Source organism: Lycorma delicatula, chromosome 1, assembly GCF_047948215.1.
Source record: "Lycorma delicatula isolate Av1 chromosome 1, ASM4794821v1, whole genome shotgun sequence".
Taxonomy (NCBI): Eukaryota; Metazoa; Arthropoda; class Insecta; order Hemiptera; family Fulgoridae; genus Lycorma; species Lycorma delicatula.
The window spans coordinates 294,817,684-294,830,002 of NC_134455.1; the positions used below are offsets into that span (position 1 = coordinate 294,817,684).

At 30.2% G+C, this 12,319-nt stretch overlaps 1 protein-coding gene across 5 annotated transcripts in view; it reads left to right on the forward strand.

Annotated features, from left to right (window-relative positions):
• Positions 1 to 4,132: 4,132 nt before the first annotated feature.
• Positions 4,133 to 12,319, forward strand: part of LOC142333038 (facilitated trehalose transporter Tret1-like) — a 141,159-nt gene continuing 132,972 nt past the window's right edge. For 2 of the 5 annotated variants that reach the window (XM_075379880.1, XM_075379861.1), the window contains exon 1: positions 4,272 to 4,288. The gene's annotated coding sequence lies outside the window, so the exon portion shown is untranslated. Of the gene's footprint in view, positions 4,289 to 12,319 lie in introns of all 5 variants that reach the window. The other 3 variants (XM_075379871.1, XM_075379829.1, XM_075379846.1) reach the window with 3 other exon arrangements.

Below are 12,319 nucleotides of genomic sequence, written 5' to 3' on the forward strand. Positions count from 1 at the left end.
TAGCCTACATAAAGTAAAAAAAACGTTCAACAATTTTTTCATAAAGAAAGAAAAGTGTTAATTTCGTTCAAAAGAATTGAAATAAATATCAGTGGATGAAACGGAGGTATTGTACCGCTAATAGTACACGAATAACTAAATTACTGTTATTTAAGGAGTAAAAACCTGTGACATTAGCGATTTTCTCTTGTTCATTTTTTAAACTACATCAAATTTTTTAAATCAGAAAACTTATTATACAAAGTACGTCTATAAGAAAAAATCGTTAACTTTTGTACAATTCATTTAATTCTCATTCAAGAATGGGCAGCAATTATCTTCTTAATGAAAAAAACTGTTAATTCGATTTTTGTAGATAGATAAAGGCCAAAATTGTGATTTTTTAAACAAACATTTAATACTATAGTTAACTTAAGCAGCCTTCAAACAGCTCCTAATTATAGCTGTGAGTTATACGGTTGATTATAAATTTTAAAAATCTTGATTTTCCTTTGTAATTATTGTGATTACTGGAAAATCACGGATGCTGTTATCATTAAACTGTCGAACCAGCCAATTCGGAGACTGGTTATTTTGACGAGAAATGTGCAGGATCAAGGCTCGCAAAAACCGTTAGAATGATAGTTATTTCTGACCGTGCGCAGACCTTGCTAATTACAAGTCTTCCATTATTGCAGTCCGGCACTTTATAAGAACATTTTTTCGTGGTGTGTGATCATTTATTTTTTCAAATGTAGGTGATCTAAGGTTCACTTATTTTTTTGGCCAAGAAACCGGAATTACTCTCAGCAACGCTATTGGACAGAATTGGGTTTAGTTAGATAAGAGCTACTTTGTTTTTATGTATTATTAGAAAGTTTCATAATTGTAAACTACATCAGCATAGATTCATAATTATCGCAAAAATGTTTCTGAATATTTTGTCTTTTAATATGCAGTCATAAGTTTTGAAATATGTTTATTTAAGGTCGTCAATAACGTGTGTAGCCCGTTGGTGGAGATTGTTTTGGCGGCATTAATTATCCAGTTGTTTGTGTAATGAGTATTTTCCCACTGACTAGAATATACTGTTATCACTAGTACAACACATATCCGAAGGGTTTTATTTATCGTGTTTAGAATTAACGCCTGTAGTTTCAACGGCACTATTTTCGTTCGAGGCAATTTCCGTAAAATCTGCATTTTTTAAAACCAAAATCAAACTTTGTTCTATATTTTTTAAGGCTTTTTTTGTCTTAAGAAACTATATACTACACATAGAGTATGTTAGTAAGCCCTTCAGACTACCTTTAGAGTGAAGAAAAAAGTACAAGAAACAATGAATCTTATATAATAAAATTTCCGTAACAGTTAACTACTGGCAGTTAATTGTTAATTCCTGAGATAGAGATTTTCCCACAGATAACCCACCGTAATATAAGAACATTGTTTTGTATTATAGTTCACAAATAAAAAAAAAATTCAAAGAAATTATTTCACTGCAGATAACCACAAGCTGATTACATTTCAAGGATTTGTTATGGGAGCTTTTTACAACTACGGGAAATATTACTACCTATGGAGTTAAATACAGGTGCAGAACAATAAAAGAATAATAATAACAACTGATATAGATTAAATTTTTGTATACGTTTGTTTCCCTACTGTGTCTAGGCAGTATATAATGTAAATTTTTTCATTTAAAAAAGGGGCCTCCGTGGCGCGAGTGGTAGCGTCTCGGTCTCTTTCATCCGTAGGCTTGGGTTCGAATCCCGGTCAGGCATGACATTTTCACACGCGCTGCAAATCATTCATCTCATCCTCTGAAGCAATATCTAACGATGGAAGTTAAAAAAAAAATGGGGGAAGGAAAATATTAACTCCTTGTTTTACACGGCCTATTCTTTCATATGATTGTGACTTTAAAAAAATCTGATGTGGACACCAGACTTCCTTGTTCGTCTATTCAATTACATATACACATTTTTAAAAGTATATAAAATGTTATTTCACTAATTACGTCTGATTTTTTTTATTATTATTGAATTTTTTTGTAATTACAGGTTTAATAATTAATTATCAATATATTTAAATAAAAAAAAGTTAAAAAAAAGGAAAATGAAGAAAGGAAAAAATGTTGCAGACAAAGAAAGTATAAAAAGATTAAGAGAAGATGATAAATATGAAGAGGAAGAAAACGTTAAGACCAACGAAAGAATAAAAATATTAAGAGAGGATGATGAATATAAAGAGAGAGAAAATTTGAAAATTAGAGAACATGTTTACAAATTAATATCAGAAGAATTATATCAAACCAAACAGCGATTAAATGATTGGCAACAAAAAACAAATAAACGAAATATGATCAACTCCAACTTTGTTATTATTGAATAATTATTTATTGTAAAATTTTTTTACAATCGCGGGTTAGTAATTATTAATATATTTAAATTAAAAAAAAAAGAAAAGGAGATTCGAATCAATATGTCTTCCCCTTGTATGATCAATTATTTCATCAATTAAAATTTTATTTGGCTATAATTCTGGAACCGATGAAAATAAGTACCACTTATGATATATCGTTAAAAAGCTCTCAATGAAGGTTTATTAGTGCAGTTAAGAAAAAGTCCAAAATCCAAACTCTTTGGATTTTAGGCTTTTTTTGGACACTCTTGGCTCAGTCGACTGCAGTCAAAAGGGGAGGTGCACAACTAGATGTTACAACAGTCCTAAATTCAAAAATTCATCATACTACGGCTAATTGTTTTTGAGCTATGCGAGATACGTACGTACATACATACTCGTACATACGTTTGTACAGATGTCACGCCGAAACTAGTCAAAATGGATTCAGGGATGGACAAAATGGATATTTCCGTTGAAATCTGAAAACCTACATTTTTCGCGAACACAATACTTCCTTACTTCGTACAAGGAAGTAAAAATGTTGAGGTACTATTGGTATTATCAGAATTGCTTTCACTGAGATTTCATTTTACGGTCGGTTACTGTGTTGAAAATAATAGATTTTCAGGGCGAGTATCACTTAAAATTTCGGAGCACTAGTCCTGCTGATATAAAAATACATCCGGTTCATTGAGTAAACTACTTCACTCTTTACATTTCCTGGATTTTTGTCATTATTAGTAACGGCATATGGCATTCTCGTAGATGACTTTTGTCTCATATCAGGTTACAGTGCAATGTAAGGGTGTTTTCACTGTGTAACAAGTTTATAAAACAATTGTTTTACAACACTACTATAAAAATCATTAAAAACTCAAAACTCAAAATTTTAAAACACGTTCACATTTCCCATCCAATGTTGATAAAAACAAAGGGAAAAAATTGTATCAAAAATCTTCACATTTGTTTGTATTCAATTATTTTAAAACATGCACTGATTCTGTAAGAAGAATTTCATACGCTATGGTAATGATTGAAGAGGAGAAGCTATGGAAATGAAATATTTTAAGAAATTTTTATGCGTTTTTAGAATTGTTAAAATATAAAAGTTTCGCAACAAGTTCTGAGGTCTTTTTTTTAGTGTAAACATCCCTCACGTTATGTAGATAGTTGGTTCGATGTGTGGTTTGTAGGAAATAATTTATAACCTAGGAATTAGAAGTTTTTATTATGCTTTCTTATCTAATTATAATACGTTTAAAGATAGTAACAAACTTAATTAAATTTAATTTGTGATATTAATAACCTTTATTGTAGTGCACTGAAATAAATATACTACTAAAATACTGTTTGTATGACCTTTCAAATAACAAATAGAGCCGTTATGTGTTGACCGATTGACTTCGGTAATAATTGATACATGTTATGATTATTTTATTTATAATGTTCGGGGTACCTTTCTTTAAATAAAAAAAATAGTTAATATTTTAATCTTTATTTTTGTTTGGGAATATTAAAAAAAAAAACAAAAAAAAAAACATTTTAATGTTTGGTCTTAAAATCTACATTTGAGCGAGTATGTAATAGGGAAATAATCGAAAGTAATTTTGTGTTTAATTCTTCATATCTGTTAATTTTTAACTGCTTTGCCAGCTAATATGAAGTGTGCAGTCAATGTTAATTAAATGTGCATCTTATGCATTTTTCTAAGACCGCATTACCATTACCATTATGGTAATGGATCGTCGACGGTCGGTTACTGCTTAGTAATATCTAAGTGGTGGGAGATAAGAGTGGAGTGGTCTATGGCGCACTAAACGATGCGCACAGCGCACTGTCGCTGAAGCATGCAAGTAATCGTGACAGTCATTGTCCTTGTTTCAACGGGATGTCCGAAAATCACGTAAGTGTACTATAATATATAACTGATAAACAAATCTATCAAACAATTAAGTAGGAAAGATTAATCTTATCAGCCGCTTTACTGCACTTTAATGTAAACAAATAATATGCACATGATAATATTAAATATAGTATGTATACAAATAGATAACGTACCGTTGTTGAGTAAATAGATTTAATTCCAACCTCTTTGTACGCAATAACTGAGTATAATAAATTTTGTTTACGAGCACGAAAAATTAAGAAAAAAATTCTTGTATCTTAAAATCTTCTTTACCGGAATTTATGAAAATTGTTGTTATCGAAGTTATACTGGTAACGTATATTTAAAAGAGAAAAATAATGTGTTAAAAACAAATTTTTGTACTATTATTTTTATATTTATTTTGTTATTTTTCTGGTTAAATAAATAATACCTTGTTAAAATAACACCTTTTTGGTTAAATAGCAATTTAACCAAATTGCTATTTTAACTTTTTTTTTTAATGGAATCCTTTTTTTAATTCTTCTTTAGAAGTTTATTTCTTTTTATTTTAATTTGTCATTTAGCAATTAAACGCGTGACAAAATATGAAGAAATTCTACAATGATTTTTAAGTAAATAAAATAAAAATTTATGTTATGATAGTTCTTTATCGGGATAATAATGTCAGAATTTTATAGAATATTTAATATTATATTTGCCTAGAGTAGAAATGAAAAAAAAACAAGAAAACTTCATTTTGAAAAAATTATCTACCAATGGAGAGAAATTTCAAAAGTTATTATCTTCTTTCTGTTCTAGTTAATTTCTAGAAATTAACTATTTTCTGGTTAACTTCTAGAAAAGTTAACTAGAAAATAACTTTTCTAGTTATTTTCTAATAACTAAAAAAGTTATTATCTAGGCTGAACTAACTCTCCGATCTGGAATGTGAGAATTATAATTGTTTTTTTAGATTTTCTTTTTCAACCTTTTTTTATTTTCTAACAAAACTACTGTGAATATCAAAATGACTCTTCGGCAATTCATCACATAATTTTTTCGGTACTTACGTATTAACGCCACCGCAGCTACAGCTTTATTTAAAAACATAGTCAATCGGATTTCGGTGGAAAAGGGCCGATATAGAGTTTAACATATTCAAAACAATCTATTTAATCATTTTAATGTATGGTTATTTATATTTATTTATTTTATAAATATAATTTAACCAAACTTAACCTACGCTCGCTAACCTTGACTAATTAACAGGAGTGTTTTGATTATTTAAATAATAAATAAATTGCAATAATTACTGAATTTATTAAATAAATACTCAAAAAATTACGGCGTTAATTAGTTAAGGTTAGCGAGCGTAGGTTAAGTTTGGTTAAATTATATTTATAAAGTAAATACATATAAATAACCATTTATTAAAATTAATAAAGAGACTGTTCATTTTCCACCGAAATCCGATTGAATGCTTTGTTTATAAATAAAAAAGTAGCTGCGGTGGCGTTAATACGTAAGTTCCTTGTTTTTTTTTTTTTAAATGTGAAACATTAAATCTTTATAATTACATGCAGAATGTCCGATATACTTTTGTACAATAATGTACTTTGATACAGCTTAAAATATTTTCTTCGACGTCATTCCTAGTAAGAGATACGTTGCTCTAGTTACAAGTCTAGTCGGTGATATAATTCTAAGTTGTTATGTTAATGAGTAGTTTTTAAAATATTCATATTTTTTCTGTTCCCGGTTCCAACTAATATTTGTTATTCTAAGTTAATTACGTATAGTAACTTAATCGTACCGTTAGCAGTAAGTAATCATATAGACTACAAATTTATACCCTTCTGATCACGAATTTGGGTGAGTAATACTTTATTTCTTATTCAGAATGTGATATAAGTGAAGTCACAAATATTTCTATGTGGACTAATATAAAAATTAATCATTAGACAATTATAGTACAGTCAATTTGTATTTTTATTTGAAAATCCTTACCTACCGATTGATGTTTTTTCCATATGTTAGGGGTGTTGAGGGAAGCTTAACTCCAGATTTTTATCATCCCCCCTCCCATAGATTTTTGAAAAACTCAAAAGGTTTTTGAAATGCATTTTTCTCTGAATCTATGCATTGTAGAGAAAAGTTTTTCAAACAAAAAAAGTAGAGGACATTCTCCTCCATAATTAATGTCTTTAAAGTTATGCCGTATAATTTGAAATTGAAATACTAGGTGGCGCTGAAGGTGTAAAAAACGTTTTTTTTCGGGTTTTTCACCGGAAAAAAATTGTTTTTCGTCTGTATTGCATTTGGAAAAGTTGTTAATCTGAAAAAAACAGACAACCTTTATTTAAACAATTTTCTTGTACGACTTACCGTTTTGGAGCTGTAGCTTGTGAAAGTGTGAAAATGTTGTGAATTGGGCACCTGTACGAAACCGGTCTAGTCATTTACAACGTTTTTTACAACTTCAGCGCCACCTAGTATTTCAATTTCAAATTATACGGCATAACTTCAAAAACATTAATTGTAGAGGAGAATGCCCTCTACATTTTTTGTTTGAAAAACTTTTCTCTAAAATGCATAGATTCAGAGAAAAACGCATTTCAAAAACTTTTTGAGTTTTCGAGTTTTTCAAAAATCTATGGGAGGGGGATGTTAAAAATCTGGAGTTAAGCTTCTCTCATCACCCCTAACGCATGGACAAAAGATCAATCGGTAGGTAAGGATTTTCAAGTACAGCCTATTTTGATGACAAATTGTTTGTACTAATTAATGATTCTGAGAATTTGCTACTTAGCAATTTGTATTTTTATTTTTTGTAGAATTAGTGAGTTGATGTCGTAATGATTGAGTTATGATTGTAAAGATTATTGTTTGGAAAGTCTATATCTCTCCAAACAATAACAGTTTTAATAATATAAAGAATTAATCTAATACGTGTATAAGTTGCTGCTATTAGACGTGCACTCGGTTTCCTCAAAAAAATGTCTGAAATTTAATCAAAGTTTAGACTAATACTGTAATACTTTTCGTCAGTTATTATTAATTTTAACAATCGGAGGTGTTCTTCATGAATAAAATACGTGTAAGAAAGAACAGATAAATAAACTCACAAATCATAAGACAAACGAAAAATTAAGGCTTCCACAAAAACTCTTTGTCCAGTCAACTAATAAGAATGTATTTGCTACTGACTATGAAAATAAGTTAATAAATTTTCACATCTTATAAGTTTATATGTCATCTTTACCCAAGATAGGAACATCGATTTTATTTTGAATAACTCAAATATATGGTACATCAGAAATTGAGTTTCTTTTAGAAATGAAAAACCACACGAATATACGTGAACAGTGTTCTTAAAGGAAAAGTTTCGTTCATACTTCGAGGTTGTGTAGTATAGAGAGGTGTTATTTTAATCAAAAACCGTTAAGCCCTTCAGCAAAATACGAAACCGGTATTTCATCATCATCTAGTTCACCCTTCTGGTCACCCTAGGTCACCCTTCTGGTATCGCTTAAGCTTTTTATTGCAGATATATGTTTGTGCAAGTACATATCATCAGCACGATAAATAGTTCGATACTTAGAAATTTTGCTTTCTTTTGTTATTCCTTGGCATACTGATAAGGCGTATTCAGCCAAAAACGATTCCCTACTGAGTTCAGTCAGTATATATATATAAATACATCATGCACTGTTTTCCACAGAAATTTATTTATTCATTTATTGCTTTATACTGATTTTCCTGGTTTACCTTATGTACGTGACGCAAGTAAAGCATTTGTGATCCAAATGGAACTAGCCAGAGTTACGTTCTGAGTATGATGTCTACTCTATCCCTCAGATAAACAGTTTAAATGTGTTACTTACAGGGCTGAAGATTACTACATTCGACGAGCTTACATGCTGATATGCAACAGTACTTTTAGCTTAAGATGAAGGGAACGGAAAACCACTTCATTTCCCTCTGAAGAAGCGAGTATGAGCTTGGTGTGGAACACTTATCGTGAAAATGTTGATGCCGTTTTAGGAGGCGACTGTCTTATTTCCGATTGTTTACGATCATTCTGTTATCACCAAACATACTTAAGCCCAATGACTGTACCCTGATTGTTTTTTTTTTTACTTCTCAGAAACAATCGCAATGACAGTAGGCTAATTGACACTTTAGCTGCTAAAAGATTCACAAAAAAATTAATGATTTTCCGATGTATAACGATTAAACCTTATTTCAATTTAGTTAATTCAGTGGTTTGGAAAGTGTACGTGCAAATACGTGTACGTAGGAATATTATTCAGTCCCAGTAAGAAGGATTTGCATTGAATACTGATATGGAACAGTTGTCTACGATTAAAGTATGGAGTGATCATAAAGTCAAACAGCTTAAACAGCCTGCATATTAAATCATCGGGTTGAGTGACCTTTTATTTATCCCGTATAATTTAAATTAATGTCGTTATTCCTCCGGATTTGAACTTTTATATATTGCCATGAGAGAAGAATCAGTCAAAATTCTTACCGGTTTTTGTTTAAACATATATTTGATCTCATTTTCTATCTTGCTAAAATGTTTTCTGAACGAGTAACTAAAAATAAAAGATTCATCAAGAATTGAATCATGTTTTAAAAATCGACTTGCTTAAATCTGAAAATACATTATCAATATCTGACTTGCTTTTGCTTTATGTTGCGTTAGATACTGCCGCTTTGAACGCTGAGTAATGTGGTGCTGTTGATCCACCGATAGACCATTGTGTTGCTGTTGGACAAACAATACCGTAACACTAACTGTAAACATTCCCATTGGCAATCTGAAATAGTTTAACAAAATGAAATCAGCTCAGACAAAGCTAACCCACAGCGTTGGTCTAGTGGTGAACGCGTCTTCCCAAATCATCTGATTTGGAAGTCGAGAGTTCCAGCTTTCAAGTCCTAGTAAAGCCAGTTATTTTTACGCGGACTTGAATACTAGATCGTGGATATCGGTGTTCTTTGGTGGTTGGGTTTCAATTAACCACACATCTCAGAAATGGTCGAACTGAGAATGTACAAGACTACACTTCATTCACACTCATACATATCATCCTCATTCATCCTCTGAAGTATTGTCTGAACGGTAGGTTACCGGAGGCTAAACAGGAAAAAGCTCAGACAAAGTTGTAGTTTTTACAACTCTCCCTGCTTAAAAACTGGAAATCACTTTTAGTATAGTTTTAAAAACTTTTAGACCCGAACATTTACATAATCATCCGTAAGGTTTCGTTTCAACTGTCTTTGCACGATACGCAGATGCAGTAATCTATATAATCCGGTAATTTGTTTCAAATTATATTAAAAAAAAGATACTTATAAATGTTCTCGTCAATGTACTGTAGGGGAAATTTTAATTATAATAACAGAATGCTTTCAGAATCATGAAAATTTGAAATTTGAGCAGTCGCCCTAAAGATTAACAAAATTCAAATTCAACTCTTCATTCCAGAAATTTCGCCCGAAGTTAGTCATATTATTAGAAAGTGAACTGCAAATTAACTTAAAAATGAAATACATTACTGATAAATCCACGAATTCCTTCTTAAACACTTTCCTTCACCCAGAAACTGAATTCATTCGTTTTAAAAGGATTTTTATCATTTGGTTAAATATTTTGACACATTTTCTAGGTGGAAATATTAATTTAGTTTTTATATATTACATCATATGTATATATTATAGCAATGAGTAAAGCACTTCTTATATGAGGTTTGAAATTTAAGACTAGTTTCTACCATTATTCACTCCTGTTTGCGAAAAAAAATATATTCTGCCATCGTTTTCATTACAACTTAAAATTTGTTATTTGCATTAAAATTGAATAATTCTTTATTGCCCTCTTTTATCAAGAGTATAATTTATTAAATATTATTATTATCCTTTTATTAAAATTTTTAAACAATTAACGTAAATCTAACGCTTGCTGTTTTAGAAATTAAATTCTATTGCCGATCCCTATTCTTACAGTATTCTCTTTTTTTCAAAATGCACTGCCAGATATTCCGTAAATCATATTAGTGAAAACAGCTGCTTACTTTTTAACGAAATGTAATTGAAAGCGTTGCTTTAAATAATTTTCAAATTATTTTGTTTTGCATTTGTGTTGAAGAAAAAATTATTCTGTGACGTTATTTACTGGAGTATTAACCTACTAGTTTTGTTTTAAAAACATTGTAGTTTGGTTTAAGAAAGAAAACAGGTGTGGTTTGAGCTATTTGTAACAAACCGTTGTAAAGAAAAGTTTATTTGATTACACTAGTTAAAGACTGTTGCTCTTTTCTATATTATTATAAGAATTAAAAAAAAAAAAAAAACATATTTTGTAGGGCAAAAATAAACCCTTACTATTTTTAATATGAAGTAAATTTTTTTGTAAACTGTTTTTTAAGCATATTCTTATTTTCTAATTTATTTGTTATTGAACATGATAACTGACCAACATGATACATGAATTATGATTAACAAACACCGACTAAGACAAAAAAATGCACTCATATTCATTAAAACTTTAAACGTACAAAAAAATCTATTGAACTTAAGAAATTAAAATTGTAAACTTATAACTTGAAGCAGAAAAGTGTTTATTCTAATACAACAGGAAAAACTTTGGAAAAGTTATTTTTCGAAATTCTAATGTTCTGTTTTTTTTACTTCCCCAAGTCTATAAAAGGAAAAAAAATTGTTGTGAACAATACATGACTTCTTTGTACGCCTATTAAATTACATATACGCATTTTTTTAAAAATGAAATGTACATAAATTTTATTTCATTAATAACTTCTGATATTTTTTCATTTTTTTTATTATTGAATTATTATTCATTGTAAAAATTTGTTTTCAGTAAGAGGTTAATAATTCTTAATAAATCAAAATATTTAAATTAAAAAAAAAAGTTAAAAAAAGAGATGAAGTCTGATTCGGACCGATGTGCCTTCCCCTAATAAGATCCAAATATTTCATTAATTAAAATTTTATTTGGGTATAATTCTGGAAGCAGTGATAATAAGTACCACTTTTGATTATATCATTGAAAGCTCTCAATGAGGGCTTACTGCAAAAAAAGTCCAAAATCCAAATTTTTGGGGATTTTGGGCTTTTTTGGATACTCTTGGCTAAGTCGATTGCAATTAAAAGGAGAGGTGCACAAGTAGGTGTTACAACAGTCCTAAATCCAAAATTTCAACATCCTACGGAAAATCGTTTTTGGATTATGCGAGATACGTACGTACAGACGTCACGTTGAAACTAGTCAAAATGGATTCAGGGATAGTCAAAATGGATATTTCCGTTGAAATCTGAAACCGAAATTTTTCGCAATCACAGTACTTCCTTTACTTCGTACAAGGAAGTAAAAACAGCAAGGAAACAAATTCTGTTTGGGTGTGTGAATGTTTGCGTCTGTTTGGTTAATAATATTGGATTTGTGGACCAAATATTTTTAAATTTGACAAGATATCTTCTATATAAGGAACAATGGTACTGCTATATTTTGGTGTCTTGATGTCTTAGGGATGTGGTAATAGATGAAAATCAGACCCGAAATATGGTCATATATCGGGTTATCTGCTGGGAAAGTGACGTCATTATATGACGTAAACAAAGCCACTAAGGTACAAGAGACCTTATATCAGTTACTTACTCTAAGTAAAATTACACTACATCTTAGTAACTAAGTAAGGTAATTCTTTGGTTAGCTTACTCTAAGGCAGTGATTCTCAATCTTTTTAGCTCTACAACCCCCAAAAATAAAAAAAATTATAATGAATATTTCGCGACCTCTCAACCCAAAACAGTGAAAGCTAGTTCAACTATTTAGCTGCGTTTATAACGGTGGGTATGAACATGCATGTAAGCGGTGTACAAACATGAGCAATTTACAGGTTCCAACTTGATATGTACATGCTCCTTGTGATTTGGTCTGCTTGCACAGTATTCGTTGCTTTGAACATGCATATGATATGTTTGAACACGTCATCCTCTCGGCATAAGGGACTGCAAAACACCAGTTTAGTTTCGAAT